We start from the raw sequence: 14,747 nt of genomic DNA on the forward strand, positions 1-14,747 counted from the left end.
CAAGACTCACAGGAATGCAGAGTCCAAACAGTCATTAGATTACCTGAGGGATGACGGTGAGAGGAGATTTCTAACCCACCTCTCCCATGTCCATTGGGTATGGTTATTTCCATGCCAGGGTGGAAGAGGTCCTGTGCAGCCTGCAGAGCTGTCTGCATAAGCTGTGGGCCTGAGTAGGCCATCATAGGTAGGCCTGAGGGCCAGAGGAGTGTGAGGAATGAGTCGGCGGAGCCAGGGCATTGCACCGGCTCAACAGATAGCAGGTCCACAGGACCCTGATGTAAAAATACTGTGGCAGAGCGAGAGGTGTGGCCGTTATCGAGGCCCAGTGCGGAGGAAGGTTACAGCACCAGAGGGACGTGTGCTTGGATTATGACTGAAGACCCCAGGGAACAGCATGAGAGTATGTGGGTCCTGGCAGGGCCCTAGAGAGCAGCTGGGCTGTGCATTGAACACCAGGCCTGAGCACTGGGCTCCCTGGAACAGAGTTGGGTATTCAAACAAAGCAGCATCCATCCCCTGCCAGAATAAAGTAGTGACACCCTTTCCCTGTGAGACAAGAGTGCCTGAGTGGCCAGGAACTGGGGAGGCCCTGATGATAAGTCCATCTTGATGGCTGTGGCAGGCACTGCAAAGCAGCTGAGAGGAGAGTTGTGGCCTGATAGGGCGGGACTGGGGCTCATAGGAATGTAGCTGGGGCCCACTGGAGGCAAGATCTGACTGAGCGGGGGGCACCAAGAGAGTAGACTACCTCTATGTAGAGAGTGAGCTCATGAGGGGAATATAAACAACATCTAGAATAGGACTGGAGTAATTTCAAGGCCACTGAGGCCCTTTCCTTGGGCTTATGTTCCAGCCCATATTGGAACTGATGTTCGGGCAAACCCTGAATGGTGTCAAATGCACCTGAAGGACTGCAGCTCGGGGGCCTGTGTTGGTGGTGAAGTTTACTTACATGGCTTTGGGCTCTGGAGTTCCAGGTAAATTCGTCAGGGAGTAGTTGCTTTGGCGGCTGAGAGAGAGCAGATAAAGTTAGTAGCACCTGGAACAGAACATTCTCAGATTACCTAATGGAGTTCCTGACCATCTGGTATTGAAACCCTTTGAAAAGACTGTGGCAGTCAAGGGTTCATTAAAGAACAGAACAGGGGACCACACAAGCCAGCACAAAGGCTACGCTATAGCAAGATATAGGAGCTGTGTCCGTGGGCCTGGGACTGTTGTACATGGAGCACTGTAAGCTGGTGGACAAAGTGAAGGTTGTGGAGCATTCGATGGACAAGGTCCAACCAGACCAAAAGGCCACATCTCATAAAATCGATGAGCTAGCAGCCAGAGTGAGTACTCTTGAATGACAGTCTAAAGATGCTGAAGGCCGCAACCACCGCAATAATATCAGGGTGGTAGGAATTCCTGAGGGAACAGAGGAAATGGACATGGTAAGTTCCCAGGAGGAATGGCTCCATGTCACAGTTGCCCCGGGACAGCTCCCACCATTTTTTGCTCTAGAGAGGGTGCCCCATCCCCTTCTGGTGGTGGCACAGATTTTTCATTATAGGGACCGAGACATTATTCTCCTAAAAGCCTGCACCAATGGTCCTTTTTAGCGATTGAAAACAGTAAATTATTGGTGTTTCCTGATTTTATTGCTCATGTATGGGCGCAAAGAGCATCATTTCTGGAAGCAAAGAAGGCCCTCCGAGAAGAAGGTATTCTGTATTCCTTAATGTTCCCTGCTAGGCTGCGTCTTATTCTCAAAGGCTGCACCGAGTTCTGTGACACCCCAGACGCTGTGTGGAACTGGCTGTAAGCTTACAAGGCAGGGACACCACTGCCGCAATCCTGAGCTGTATGTCAAGAAACAGTGGTTCATGTGGCAAAATAATCATAAAAAAATTATGATAATTATACTGTGCAATGGCATTCAAAATGGATCATACAGATGTCAGACAGAGAGGAGACCGAATACAGTTTGATTGAATATTTATAATTTATGTCAATTATTCAAATAGTTTTCACATATATACAAAAATAGTGCTTTGTGTCCCCGGTGTGTATTGGAACCAAAACACAAAAGAGAGCGAACTTGTGACAACAGTGATATATACAATTTGGTTTCCTTCATACGAGACACAACCATTTAAAATAGGAGTTATTTATCCAAACACTGTGTTCAGTAAACAGTGCTGATGTAGTGATTCGTTTCTCTTTCAAGTTGATGGCGTTTTGACTCCTCTGCGGGTGTAGGGTCTCTTCAGAACCTAATAATGTAGGGCCATCTGAAAATTTAAACAGGAGAGTGGTATCAGCTACCAATCAAGGGGGGCATGCATATTTCATGTATCAAGAAATGAAGGGCCAAGACGTTGCCTGAATGATTAAGGAACAATATGCGCACCCACGTGCAATTAGTGAAGAACACCGGTGTATGAATAAAGTAAATAGAATACTCACACTGGGCTCAGCCAGGTGCTACATGTGTGAGAGGAAATAAAGAAATTGTTAGAGAGGTGGTAGCAGTAATAGCGGCACTGATCATAGAGGGGGGTGTCAGATGTTGCTTACCTCAGTGTGAGGCAGGAGAGGAAAGGAAAGGAAGGGCTGGCTACGTGTTGCGAGGCATGGTGGTTGCCGCTGCCCGTTAACAGTGCTTCTTCTGGAGTGCTTATGGGACTGTAATCTAAATTTATTTACGAGGGGTACAACTGTGTTACCCACGATATAGAATCTGCAGAAAGGTACAACAAGTGGCTGTAAGCAACCAATGAATAATAAGTGAAGCACGCAGGATGTATGCTGATAAATCAATAACCGTTTTAATGAATATATATAATCTGTGCCTTTAATCCTTACATGGTACTATTTTAATGTGGACACCATGTGTGGACCGTCATTTCTAGTTTATGACACTTGATATTCGAAGAAATAGAGAGTCTAACGGCCATTAGTCAAATGCAGGGATACAGTCCGCCATAAAATGGAGCTTAGACTTGTGGTTAATTATTCCACTCCCAGCGGCAAAGAAAAGCGGAGCATAATTGCTAGATGTACAGTGACATTTGGGGAATTATGCCGCCACAAAGGATTGCTGAAATATATATAAAAAAGGACCTACCTGCAAGGAACAGGGCATTTCTCCTTACCTGCTTCAATGAACAGTTTTCAACGCGTGCAGCCGCTACAGGTGCGTTTTACCAGGCGCCTGAGAGGTTCAATGACAGCGAGTCAAAGAACCAAGCCTGGTTAAATAGTGCGCGGCTCGTTTGAACCGGTTCCTCATCACTCCTGGGTGTCGGAAAAAAGAGAAAGGGAGAAAAGACCGGTGTCTTCATTACAGAGTGAGGCGCTCGGTGTGCATATTGTTGTTTTAAAAGGGTGCAAGTGTTGATATTACCAGTTGTAACCCCAAGACCAGTAGATGAGTTGATCTAGCGAATTGATGGGATGCCTGGCCACCCCTGGTGTGTTGTGAGGTGATGGTTGCTTTTTGCTGGACTCTTCTCGTTCCCTTTGCTGGGTGCCCAACCTGTGCTATTGATTCTGTAGTTAACAATGGAATGTGGAGACAATGTACTAGACATTGGCCGACCTGAAAAGTAATGTTGTCCTGGGACTTCAGATGTTCGCCGCCTCGCAATGACACTGAGAACTGGGCTAGTGTAGAACATGAGCATGCAACCCCACTTATCCCACCCCCAGACAGATCATCCCTACTAGGCCTTCTTTTCACACAGTTGTTTGTTTCGGGTTTGGGAGGCTAGCCGTTGAGACACTACTCTTGGGAAGGGAAGCTTGCAGTTGGGGGTTTTTACTGTTAGTCCAGAGGGCCACTTCTAGCTCTCCGCTTGATATGCAGTAGTTAGGGTGGAGGGGGGAACATGGAGGTGCCACAAGACACGGCTTGTTTTTATGTCTGATACGAGAACACAGCATAGTGAGGTAAAGCTGCTGTCCTGGAATGTGATGGGGCTGGGATCTGAAGCCAAACAGCATAATATTCACCAATACATATGTTGTAGAGGGGTCAACATAGTGATGATGCTGGAGACACTTCTTACTGCAGAGTAGGGTACCCGTTTGTGACGTAGATGGCATGGCCAATTATATGCAGCCTCCTAGTCTGCCTTTTCCTAGAGGTCATTTTTATGTTTTTGGGAGGAAACCCCCTTTGAGGCTGCCCATTCTATCACTGACTCGGAGGGCTGTTATGTTTTGGTGAAGAGCAGACTGCTAGGCAGAAACCTAACACTGGAAAGTATTTAAGCCCCAAACCAAGATCAGGTTAAGTTCCTTAGGACACTGTTGACACCCTTATCCACTGTGTTAGCAGAAGACATTCTGATAAGGGGTGTTTTTAATTGCGTGGCAGATGTGAGTTTGGATAGTGCCACACCCCCAATAAATGAATCATTGGTATACAAGACCTCTCAAGGGTTCTGGATGGAACATTAGAGCTTCATAGATGTCTAGAAGGTGCAACATGAGCGAACAAGGGAGTATTCCTATTACTTCCACCATTATAGCCTACACATTCGGTTAGACATGTTTGTCTGCTTAGCCGGCCTTGCCCAACTGTGACCCATATGAATACTGAGGGCACACAATATCAGATCATAGCTGCCCGTCCCATTGCTGAACACACGGTGATCCCTACATGGCACCTTACCCCTTTCTTCCAGGAAAACATATGCTTCAGGGACTCCTTACAAATTACCATCTCTGAATATTTCCAATTTTATCAGGGTACGGCTAGCACTCCACTAGTCAAATGGGATGCCTTTAAAGTGAGGATGAGGGGCCATTGTATGGGTCAGACTGTTGGGGTGAGAAGAGAATTACACAGGGAGGTTTCTATGTTAGAGAACAGCCTACAAGATCTGAGCAATGAATTGAGTTTGGTGACCCCACTCAGGCGCAATTCACGGAAACGAGAAGTGAATACAAGGCTGATCTAGAACTCTTACAGTGCATTGACCTACCATAACTATCAGGCGAGAGTGCACGAAGAGGGAGGCAGATCAGGCAGCCTAATGGCATGGCTAGTGCGTCCGGAGATTAGAGGTGTGTCCATAACCCAGATCCTAATGGATGACAGGACTATATTGCAATTGCCCAAAGCTATTATCACAACCTTCTGCGCATTCAATGGAACTCTCTTTGAGAGCCCAGAGGTGCAACCATCAGAGTACCTGACTCCATTCGCGGTACCCCTGCCACTGAGGACGCTCAATTCAGCCATGTGGGATGGACTGGGTGGACCTGGGCCAATATGGAAAATCTGATTGGCCATCAAGGAGATGGCAACTGGTAAAACCCCGGGCCCTGATTTATTACCAGCAGAGTTCTATTCTGCTTTCTCACAATCCCTAACCCCTAGACTAGAGGCGCTGAAGGTAAAATCACTGCATTAGGGACGCCCGCGAATGAACATTTCTTGTAAGGAATGCCATGTGCGGGCGGGCGCACATGCACAGATCCCTGTGAAACGCCAAGTGAGAGGAGGACGGCAGCCCGGGGACGCCGTAGGCAAGGTAAGTGTTTATTATTTTACTTATAATTTATATTTATTTAATTCTTACTTGGGGGGTTGGAGGCGGGGGCTGGTGAATTCTGCTCCGCCGTAGAGTGCGTGGAGATTTCCCTACTCCATGGAATACTGAGTAGGCCACGGATAATTTTCTGTAGGTTAATTCAAGCTTGAAGGATAAATAGTTTTTATTGTGCATAAAACGTTATCTCTGTTTCTTGAAACTTTTTAAACAAAAGCTGACAAAGACCTCACTGCGCCAGCACAACATGCGAATGCAGTGAAGGATGGAGAACAAGAAGGTGAATTGAACATTTAAGAAAATGTCAGAACTGCCCTTACTTTAAAACTGGCAGACTATGGAGTCACAGCTAGGGATGGGACAGTAACATTCGAGATTGAGGCACAGGAATCATATAGAACTGAGGAATTCCATTCATAGGTTAAATTCCCACAAGCAGATGCAAGCACAAATACATTTCATTCTTACACTGAGATGATACACCAGAGGAATACAGTCCCTATGAGGACTTTGAAGTTCTGCTCACCTACCAGGAGCACATAACCCAGTTTAAAGGCGCCCTCCCACATACAAAAGGTAATATAAAACTCAGTCTGCTCAACAGAGACAGAGCGACATGGCCGGTCCTAGTGACCCATACACTGCATCCAGACAGTGACATAATTCCAGTAGCAGACCTACGTTCGCTACACAAAGAAATAATAAAACTTTGAGAACACTCACACTGCAGCCCTTTGCCAACAAGGGCTACTCCAGCAGGACAAACATTCAGGTATCTACAAATAAAATAACTCCACAAACGCTACACCCAGTTACGGGTAAAATGCCCACTAGACGTGAGCAAATGCCATTCTGGATAGCTCAGAAAATAACACAGCTAGAGGCAGTGTATCTACACACAAGCCAAGCCTTCAAGGAAAAAACAGAATGTTAACAATCTGCTTGCCAATGGGTATAGTTCTCCAGATAAAGGACTGTACCTCTTGGGGTACAGTTTTCTCTGTCATCTATACCAGATCTCATGGTATCCCTTCTATAGCCATAATACCAGATGTATTACGACAAATACAGAACTGAATGAACAATAATCCGGCACTCCACTCAATGATACATATGGTTGTAAAAACAAATTTTCAGGAATGAATCAGCAGGTCATTGTATTTTTTCTTTATTCAAAGGTCTTCTATTTAAAAAAAAACGGACACCAAGTTTTTACAACCATATGTATCATTGGGTGGAGTGCCGTATCATTGTTTATTCAGTATTGTTTCTGTGGAGTATTCCATATGAGACATAGGGGTATTGCGTTTCAGGTCCTTGGCTCCCAAACCAATTACTGTAACCCAATTAGGGGATAGGTGCAGTCATTTTTGCTTTATATCCTATGAGTTTGTGTATGATTTTTATTGTATGGAGCAGAACCTGCTCTAAAGTGAGGGATGAAATTGCTAGGAAATTTTAGCCAGGTATGAACTATTACTAAGCGTGGACGAATTTTGCGAATTTGCGATTTGCGAATTGCAAATTCGCGAACCTCAAAATTCGCGAATTTATGCAAATTCGCGGATTTTTTATTTCCTCTGCCCCACTCGTGTTTGTGCCCTTTTGCCCCTGCCCCACTCGTTTTTGTGCTCTTCTGCCCTCTGCCCCACTCGTTTTTTGTGCTCTTCTGCCCTCTGCCCAACTCGTCTTTGTGGTCTTCTGCCCTCTGCCCCACTCGTTTCTGCCCTCTGTCCCACTCGTTTTTGTGCTCTTCTGCCCTCTGCCCCACTCGTTTTTGTCCCCTTCTGCCCTCTGCCCCACTCGTTTCTGTGCCCTTCTGCCCTCTGCCCCACTCGTTTTTTATCCCTTTCTGCCCTCTGTCCCACTTTGTGCCCTTCTGCCCTCAGCCCCACTTAGAATGGCACCGGCAAGCTGCCAGCGCCATTCTAAAATAGCTACAAAGTCAGCTTCAACAGGAAGCACTAATAGATAAAGTAAAGCAGGTGGTCGAGTTGAAGGTCAAATTAAGTTACACAATCATTAATCACCCAAAGTTTGGGGTGATTAATGATTGTGTAACTGAATTTGAGCTTCAACTCGAGCACCTGCTTTACTTTATCTATTAGTTCTTGCTGTTGAAGCTGACTTTTGTAACTATTTTAGAATGGCTCTGGCAGCTTGCTGGCAGCTTGCCGGCGCCATTCTAAAATAGTTACAAAAGTCAGCTTGAACTTTTGACCCAATCCGTTCCGCTCACGGATTTTGCGGGAAATTCGCGAATCTCGCGGATTGCGAATTTGCCGAAAATCCGCAAAATCCGTGAGCGGAACAGATTTTCCACCCATACTTAACTATTACATTAGCAAACAATTAAGGGGAAGCAGTAGCAGTGGCAAAACGCCAACGCCTGAGGGATTTCCCTCCTTTACAACAGAAATGTGAATTACCTAACATTATCGAATATACCTATGGAGAATTAGGAAGAGATAGTTTGGGAGCTAGAGCAACAAAACCTCAACTATTGGGTGGTCCTGAGAAGGATAACACCAAGCAAGCACCTGATTGCTCCAAGAAGAAATGGGATAATAAAAAGTAAAATAATATAGAAAATAGATCACAATCCAGGGGTGAGTCACCTCGACAGGAGCCCTCCGAAAGGAGGTACAACCTTCGGATTTGTGATAACATAAAAACTTACAGGTATTAGGATATTGATACACGTTTCTCTCGTTCATTTCAGGGTTCATCAAAAAACTCAGAAAGAAAAGGATGGTCAGAACACAGACAAGAACAGACAAAGTCCAGAAACACACACGTGCACTTCGGACTATAATATCAAAAAGAAGATGCACAAAACTCAAAACCTCAATTTAAAAAAAAGAAGGTAGCAAGTCTTAAAGTTAGACATGCCCATAATTCTGAGGACTCCACTTCTGAACGGGAAATGGGCTTTGACTGTGATAGATAGCGCAGCAGAAGTAACAATAGCCCGCCAGAACCTGATGGAATTTCTGGTGACAGCGGAGTTGAATGAACACATCACTGTGGAAACACCTGATACAAGGGTAAGTGTCCCACATTGGTCACATTAGATAACACTCCAAATGGAGGGGGATAACCCCAGGAAAATTAAAGGTCTCTTTTGGGAGAACCTGACTTTTGGCTATGACATCCTTTTGGCCGAGAAAGATTGTCAGCCTAAGATTGTTATGGAGTGCCCAAAGGGAGCAACTGTAATTTCATCTGCTTTTTCCGACCTTGTTCCAATATACTTAAAACATACATATGAGCAGGAGTGGATAGTAACACTTGCTCCAGCATTATATCGCAACCATGTGGGATGCTGATTCACCTCACCACATAATCCCAGTAAAACCTATTCCAACTCCACCGAGACAATACCCTATTAACCAAGAAGCGAAGAAACTGGTCAGGGAGATCTTAGATCAACTTGAATACCAAGGTGCGATAGAAACTTGCACCGCTTCAATGAATAATCCTTTGTTTCCTGTAATGAAACCTGATCATTCATATCGTTTTTTCTTAGACTACAGACATCTGGACATATGCACAAAGACATTTGCAGTACAGAATGCACACAGTGCCACATTAACGGATAACATTGTGTGTAAAAGATACAAAACTCACTAGATATCTAAAATGGATTTTCTGCCAAAATATAGCACCTGAGAGCAGATATTTGACAACATTCTCAGGGCTTGGTTATCAGTGTCACTTCTGTCGACTCCCCAAAGGGTATGAGAATAGCCCTGGGTTGTTCGAAGCTACGGTAACTGAGTTACTTCAAAATTTGGATGATGAGGCATTGTCCTATGTGGATGAAATGTATCTAATGGATGATGATTTGAAGGATCATTTGACCAGGGTGAGAAACATCATTTCGGGGTTTGCACCTGAGGGCTACAAATTCAACTTTTAACAACTCAAAAATAGCCCCCCTCAATGTCCTATTTTGGGGTATGAGCTTTCAAGTGAAGGAAAAGCTTAGCAGCTAATGTTTTAGAGAAGTGTGCGGTGCTCCCACCTCCAAAAACTCTAAAAAACATAGGGGCATATTATCAAGGGGGTTTATCTCCGCTTTTTTTGCTTTAAAAGCCAAGAAAGCGGAGATAAAATGATCTCCCTATTACCTAGCTGTCGTTAACACCAGTTAGCGACAGCTAGCAGGAGATAGCAACCATCTTGGGCCCCGCTTTGTATGTCAGTGATATTTATCACTAATGACATGCAAAGTGGGCGTGCCAAGATTTTAGCGACTGGAAACAGTCGCTAACATCGCTATCTCCTATTACCACCTTTTGGAGATATTCGCGCTAAGCACGAATATCTCCAAAAGCTAACACTTGCCCCTGAGCAGTTCTTAGCCATGTTATCCAATGGTAGGTGGATAACATGGCTAAGAGCATTAGCTCGGTAATGCATGAATATCGTGGACTTTTCAGCAATATTCATGCATTTCGGCCGATTTTTATCGCTTAGGAGATATACCTTGATAATAGCAAGGTTCCTAAGCGATAAAAATCGCCGCAGCTCGGCGATAAAATTATCGTCGCTAAACCAACATAGCGATAATTATCGCCAGTTGTTGGTAACATGCCCCATAGAATCCACATTGGGATTCCTAAATTTTGGCAGGCATACATTTTGGATTATGCAGAAAAAGTAAAACCTTTCTATGATTTATTCAGATTTCATTTTTCAATTATACATTGGACACAGGAACACACAAATACACTTTGTTCCTGACAGCCTGACATGATAGCTTCAAAACACCTACACACGTATAAATACCACACATTTGATGATCCGTGTAATCGCAGGTCAATCAGGGTACACATTCCTAACCATCATTGAAAGCGAAACAGTACCCATAGCATACAAATCAAACTTGTACACAAAGGTTGAAATGTGTTTTGATTCAACAGAGAAACTTCTGACAGCAGCACAAACTGCTGTAGTGAGAGTAAGGCCACTGGCTCAGGGGAAATTAATAATAGTAGTAACTTTAGTACCGGCCTTAGAGACTGGTACAAAGGCAAGTGTTCCATATGCTATAGCTTTATATCCGAGATGAATACAATGGGCTAATTCTCTCACTGCAACAGATTTAGAATACAAAATTAATTCTGCACTAAAAACTAAGCATTTCTGCAATATGATTAAGAATATCCTCTCCCACATGAAATAATGCTTCTAGATGAGTATGAATACATTATTTACACTGACATTTCTGCTCAGCCTGCCATATGTAGTAAATAGCAATACAGTGCAGCTTATGCAAATGCAAATGGAAGTATTCAGGGTGGCAAGTTCCATCCTAGCAGCAAGAAGACACAGTCTTTAGGAGATTGTACAGCACAACTGGCAGAATTAAAAGCACTATTACTGGCACTAATACAAACTGATAGAGAATTCCCCACACATAGTGTGCAATAAGCATGGGCGAATTTTGCGAATCTGGCGTTCGCGAATTTTGCAAATTTGCGAACTCGCAATCCGCAAAATCCGCAAATTCTCGCGAATTTGCGGATTTTTTATTTTTTTTGTGTTCGCAAGGGTTTCTGCCAGTTCACGAGGATTTGGTACTAGTTCGCAATTGTGAACTTACTTGTCGGCTCGCAACGGTCGTGACTATGTTGTTTCCACGTCTGGTTCATCATCACAGCCTCCCAGCACCCTCTGTTTCACTACTGCCACCCTCTCTTTCACCCATGCCACCCTCTGTTACATCAATGCCACCCTCTGGTTCATCATCACTGTAGATGATGGGGGGGAAAAGCAAGCACACCTGCCCTGCTTCAACTGACCTGAATTAAATTGGGGTTAGTTTATTAATGTGTCACTGTTTTAGAATTCCAGGTCTGGCACCTGCTTCCTTATCAGTAATCTGCTTTCTGTTGCAGTGCAATTTTTTTTCCAGGACCTTTGTGGCCTACTTCTAGCTATTCTATGAGCCTGCTGTGAGGGTCAGAGCAGGGTCATACAATTGTTGCAACTAGCAACTGAACTCTGGAGGGGCCCCAGTCAGGAAGCACTACAGTGAATTGTTACTAATGATGAGTTTGAACTCTTGCTCCTGCCGATTGCTTTCAGTTTTGCAAAACTCGTTTTTCTGCAATTTCACGGGATTTGCGGGGCGCGAACACGCGCGAGATCGGATTCAGAAGCTGCGAATTTGTGCGAATATGCAATTTCTTTTTTTGCGGCATGTTAGTTCGCAAGGTTTTGTGCGTTTTCGCGAGCCGCTTGTAGCGCAAGGCGCGAAGTTACCCTCGCGGTCGTTCAAGGGCGCGGCCATCTTGTTTGCATGACGTATTTCCGTTTCTGGGCGCGAAGTGTAATCTCGCAAAGTGTGCGGATCGCAAGTACAATTTCGCGAGTGTTCGCGAGGAACATCTCGCGCGAACTTACCCGCGCGGTCGTGAACGGGCGCGGCCATCTTGTTTCTCATTCATTGCTATGGTTCTGGGCATGCTTCTTATATCCTCTCTAAATCTGTGCCATCCTTTGCTTGTTTGAAGTTTTTTTTTTATCTATTTTACTTATTATCTACCCCTCTATTTTTCTAGCCCTATATTTTTGTGTTTACTGCTACTTTTTGTTAATTTTAAACTACTTTTTTAAACTCTTTTCTTTTCTTCTCTTCCATATTCTATTTTCTTTATTCCTTTCCGCCCAGACCATGGTGAAGGGAGCCGGGAAGCATCCCGAGAAGGGGAAGGGTCCCGCACCCCGTGCCCGGCTCCCGTGCGGGCGTTTGAGGGGGGAGACAGTCTCACCCCGGGAGATTTTCAGCCCGGAGGAGGTGGGCGCACTACTGTTCTATGTACAGCGCCACCTCCCCAGGACCATAATGGCAGGCGGCAAGATCGGAGGCGGGTACGGGATGCGGGATCGCCGGAAGCGGTGGGATAATGTGTGCCAGGCCATGTACCACCACTCTCGGGTCCGGCGCAGCTACAACCAGGCCACCCACCGCTGGACGGATGTCCTGACCCGTGAACGAGATCTGCTCGATCTGCTTGGCCTCGAGGTCCCCGGGCTTGGTGAGTAGTAGTAGTAGCTATTTCTTTACTACTCTGTTTTCTCCTGCTGTGTTATTATATTGCAATTTTTTTTACCAAGAGCAATAATGCTGCTCATTACATTGTAGGTATATTATATTTCAAAATCTTCTGTGCATTTCAGGTGCACTGCTCTCCTTCTCAGTAGTGTTGCTACTATGCTTATTTGTTTCCGATTTTGTGTTCATTTCATTGGCCAGTGAAATTATGTATGAGTGTAGTTTAAAGAACTGCGTAATGCTACACACTAAGGTTCAGATGTTTAATTACTGGCGCATCCCTGCAAAGTAGCAGGGATGCGCCAGTAATTGTGCGCCACGCCACTGTCACCCATGGTGCGCCGTATTTACAATGCGGCGCACCATGGGCCCAAAACGTCACCAAAGCGTTAGGCATCTGTGCCGTAAGGGCGGCGCATTGCTGGAGTTGCGTCGCAACGATGGCGCAGCTCCATCAATGCTCTGGGGTGCCCTATCTCCCCAAAGTTACGTCAAGCCGTACGTCTGCTTCAAGCAGGCGCAGGGTTTGAGTCACGCATCATTGTTGTTAAAGTGAGTGATTGAAATGTTGTAGATTTCCCTCAGCCACTTTTAGGATGCGTTCCTGCGCAGGAACGCCCTCCCTTGCGCCGGAACGTCCCCTGATGGCGCAGGGCTTTACAACGTGATGCATCTCCCATATGCGTCACGTTGTTAATATACGCCGCACCATTGCGCCTCTTTTGTGCTTCCGCTGTGTCACAAAAGTCATGCAACAATGGAGCAAAAGAGCCGCAAGGGGCTTCTAAATCAGCCCCTACAGACTCAAGTCCAGTCCTTCCTTTGTACACATGGTGATAAGAAGAAATAGTGGTGGTGGATTGATAGTTTGAGTATTTTAATGACTGGTTAATGTAGTAGGAAACTTTAGTGTTGTCGCTGATCTGCAATCACGGTGGACTTTGGCTGTCACTTCGCGTGCTGCGGACTGCTGCCTGCCAATCCTAGGCAAACCTTTTTAGTACTTTGTGTAGTGAGTTACATAAGAAGTTTACAATTCCACGGTCCGCAAATCAAGCAATACTAATAACGTAGTAGACCACATGAGATTGGTCAATAATATATCCCGTTGAATAGTTTTCAATTTTGTTAGTTCTTTTGAAATGTTTGATTTGGTTGACAAATATCATCCATGTTTTCTGTTTTTCTTTCTTTCATGTTGTACATCAGCTTCCCCCAGGGGCAGGAGGAGGACACAGGAGGAGGAGGAGGAGGGTGCTGTTGAGGATGCAGGCCAGGATCGGGCAGGCAAGGGCTCCTTTGCTGGCCCCAGTAAGTTTTAATTTTAATATAGAGTACTTATTTTTTCCCAGCGTTCCTCATTCGATTTTTTCTAAATCGTCTTTGATATTCTTGTAGACTGTATCTAAATTCTTATCCTGCCTCGACTATGACTCTGTGTGGTATTACTAGATAATTCTTATTAGTCTGTCTGTGTAGTTAACTAAGATTGCACATTTGGCAATTCCATTGGACTCCCATTCTAGTCAGCAATAGCTCTATGCACAGAGTGCAGTCCTCTGGGATTGTCCATAATGTCTTTTCAAGTCTTCTAAATGTTTATGCTTTGACAATTGCCAACAATAAAAAGGTGAATGACCACCAAGAAAGAATAAGATACTACTTTACTTTTGGTTTGGATAGGAGGACAATCCATTCTACTAGTGTTGCAGGGACAAATCTGCACAAACAGAACTAGGGGGCATATTATCAAGCGGGTTTATCTCTGCTTTTTTGGCTTTAAAAGCCAAGAAAGCGGAGATAAAATTATCTCCCTATTACCTAGCTGCCGCTAACACCAGTTCTTAGCCATGTTATCCAATGGGAGGTGGATAACATGGCTAAGAGCATTAGCTCGCTAATGCATGAATATCGCTGACTTTTCAGCGATATTCATGCTTTGCGGCGATTTTTACCGCATTTGCGTTAAACCTTGGTAATACCAAGGTTTATTTGCGGTAAAAATCACTGCAGCGCTGCGGTAAATATTTGTCTCTAACCAAGCAATAGCGATAATTATCGCTATTGCTTGGTAATATGCCCCTATGGACACTAAATATTGCATTGCTTAGCTTATCAATTATAATAGGTGC

The sequence above is a fragment of the Lissotriton vulgaris genome, chromosome 9, assembly GCF_964263255.1.
Source record: "Lissotriton vulgaris chromosome 9, aLisVul1.2, whole genome shotgun sequence".
Classification (NCBI taxonomy): domain Eukaryota; kingdom Metazoa; phylum Chordata; class Amphibia; order Caudata; family Salamandridae; genus Lissotriton; species Lissotriton vulgaris.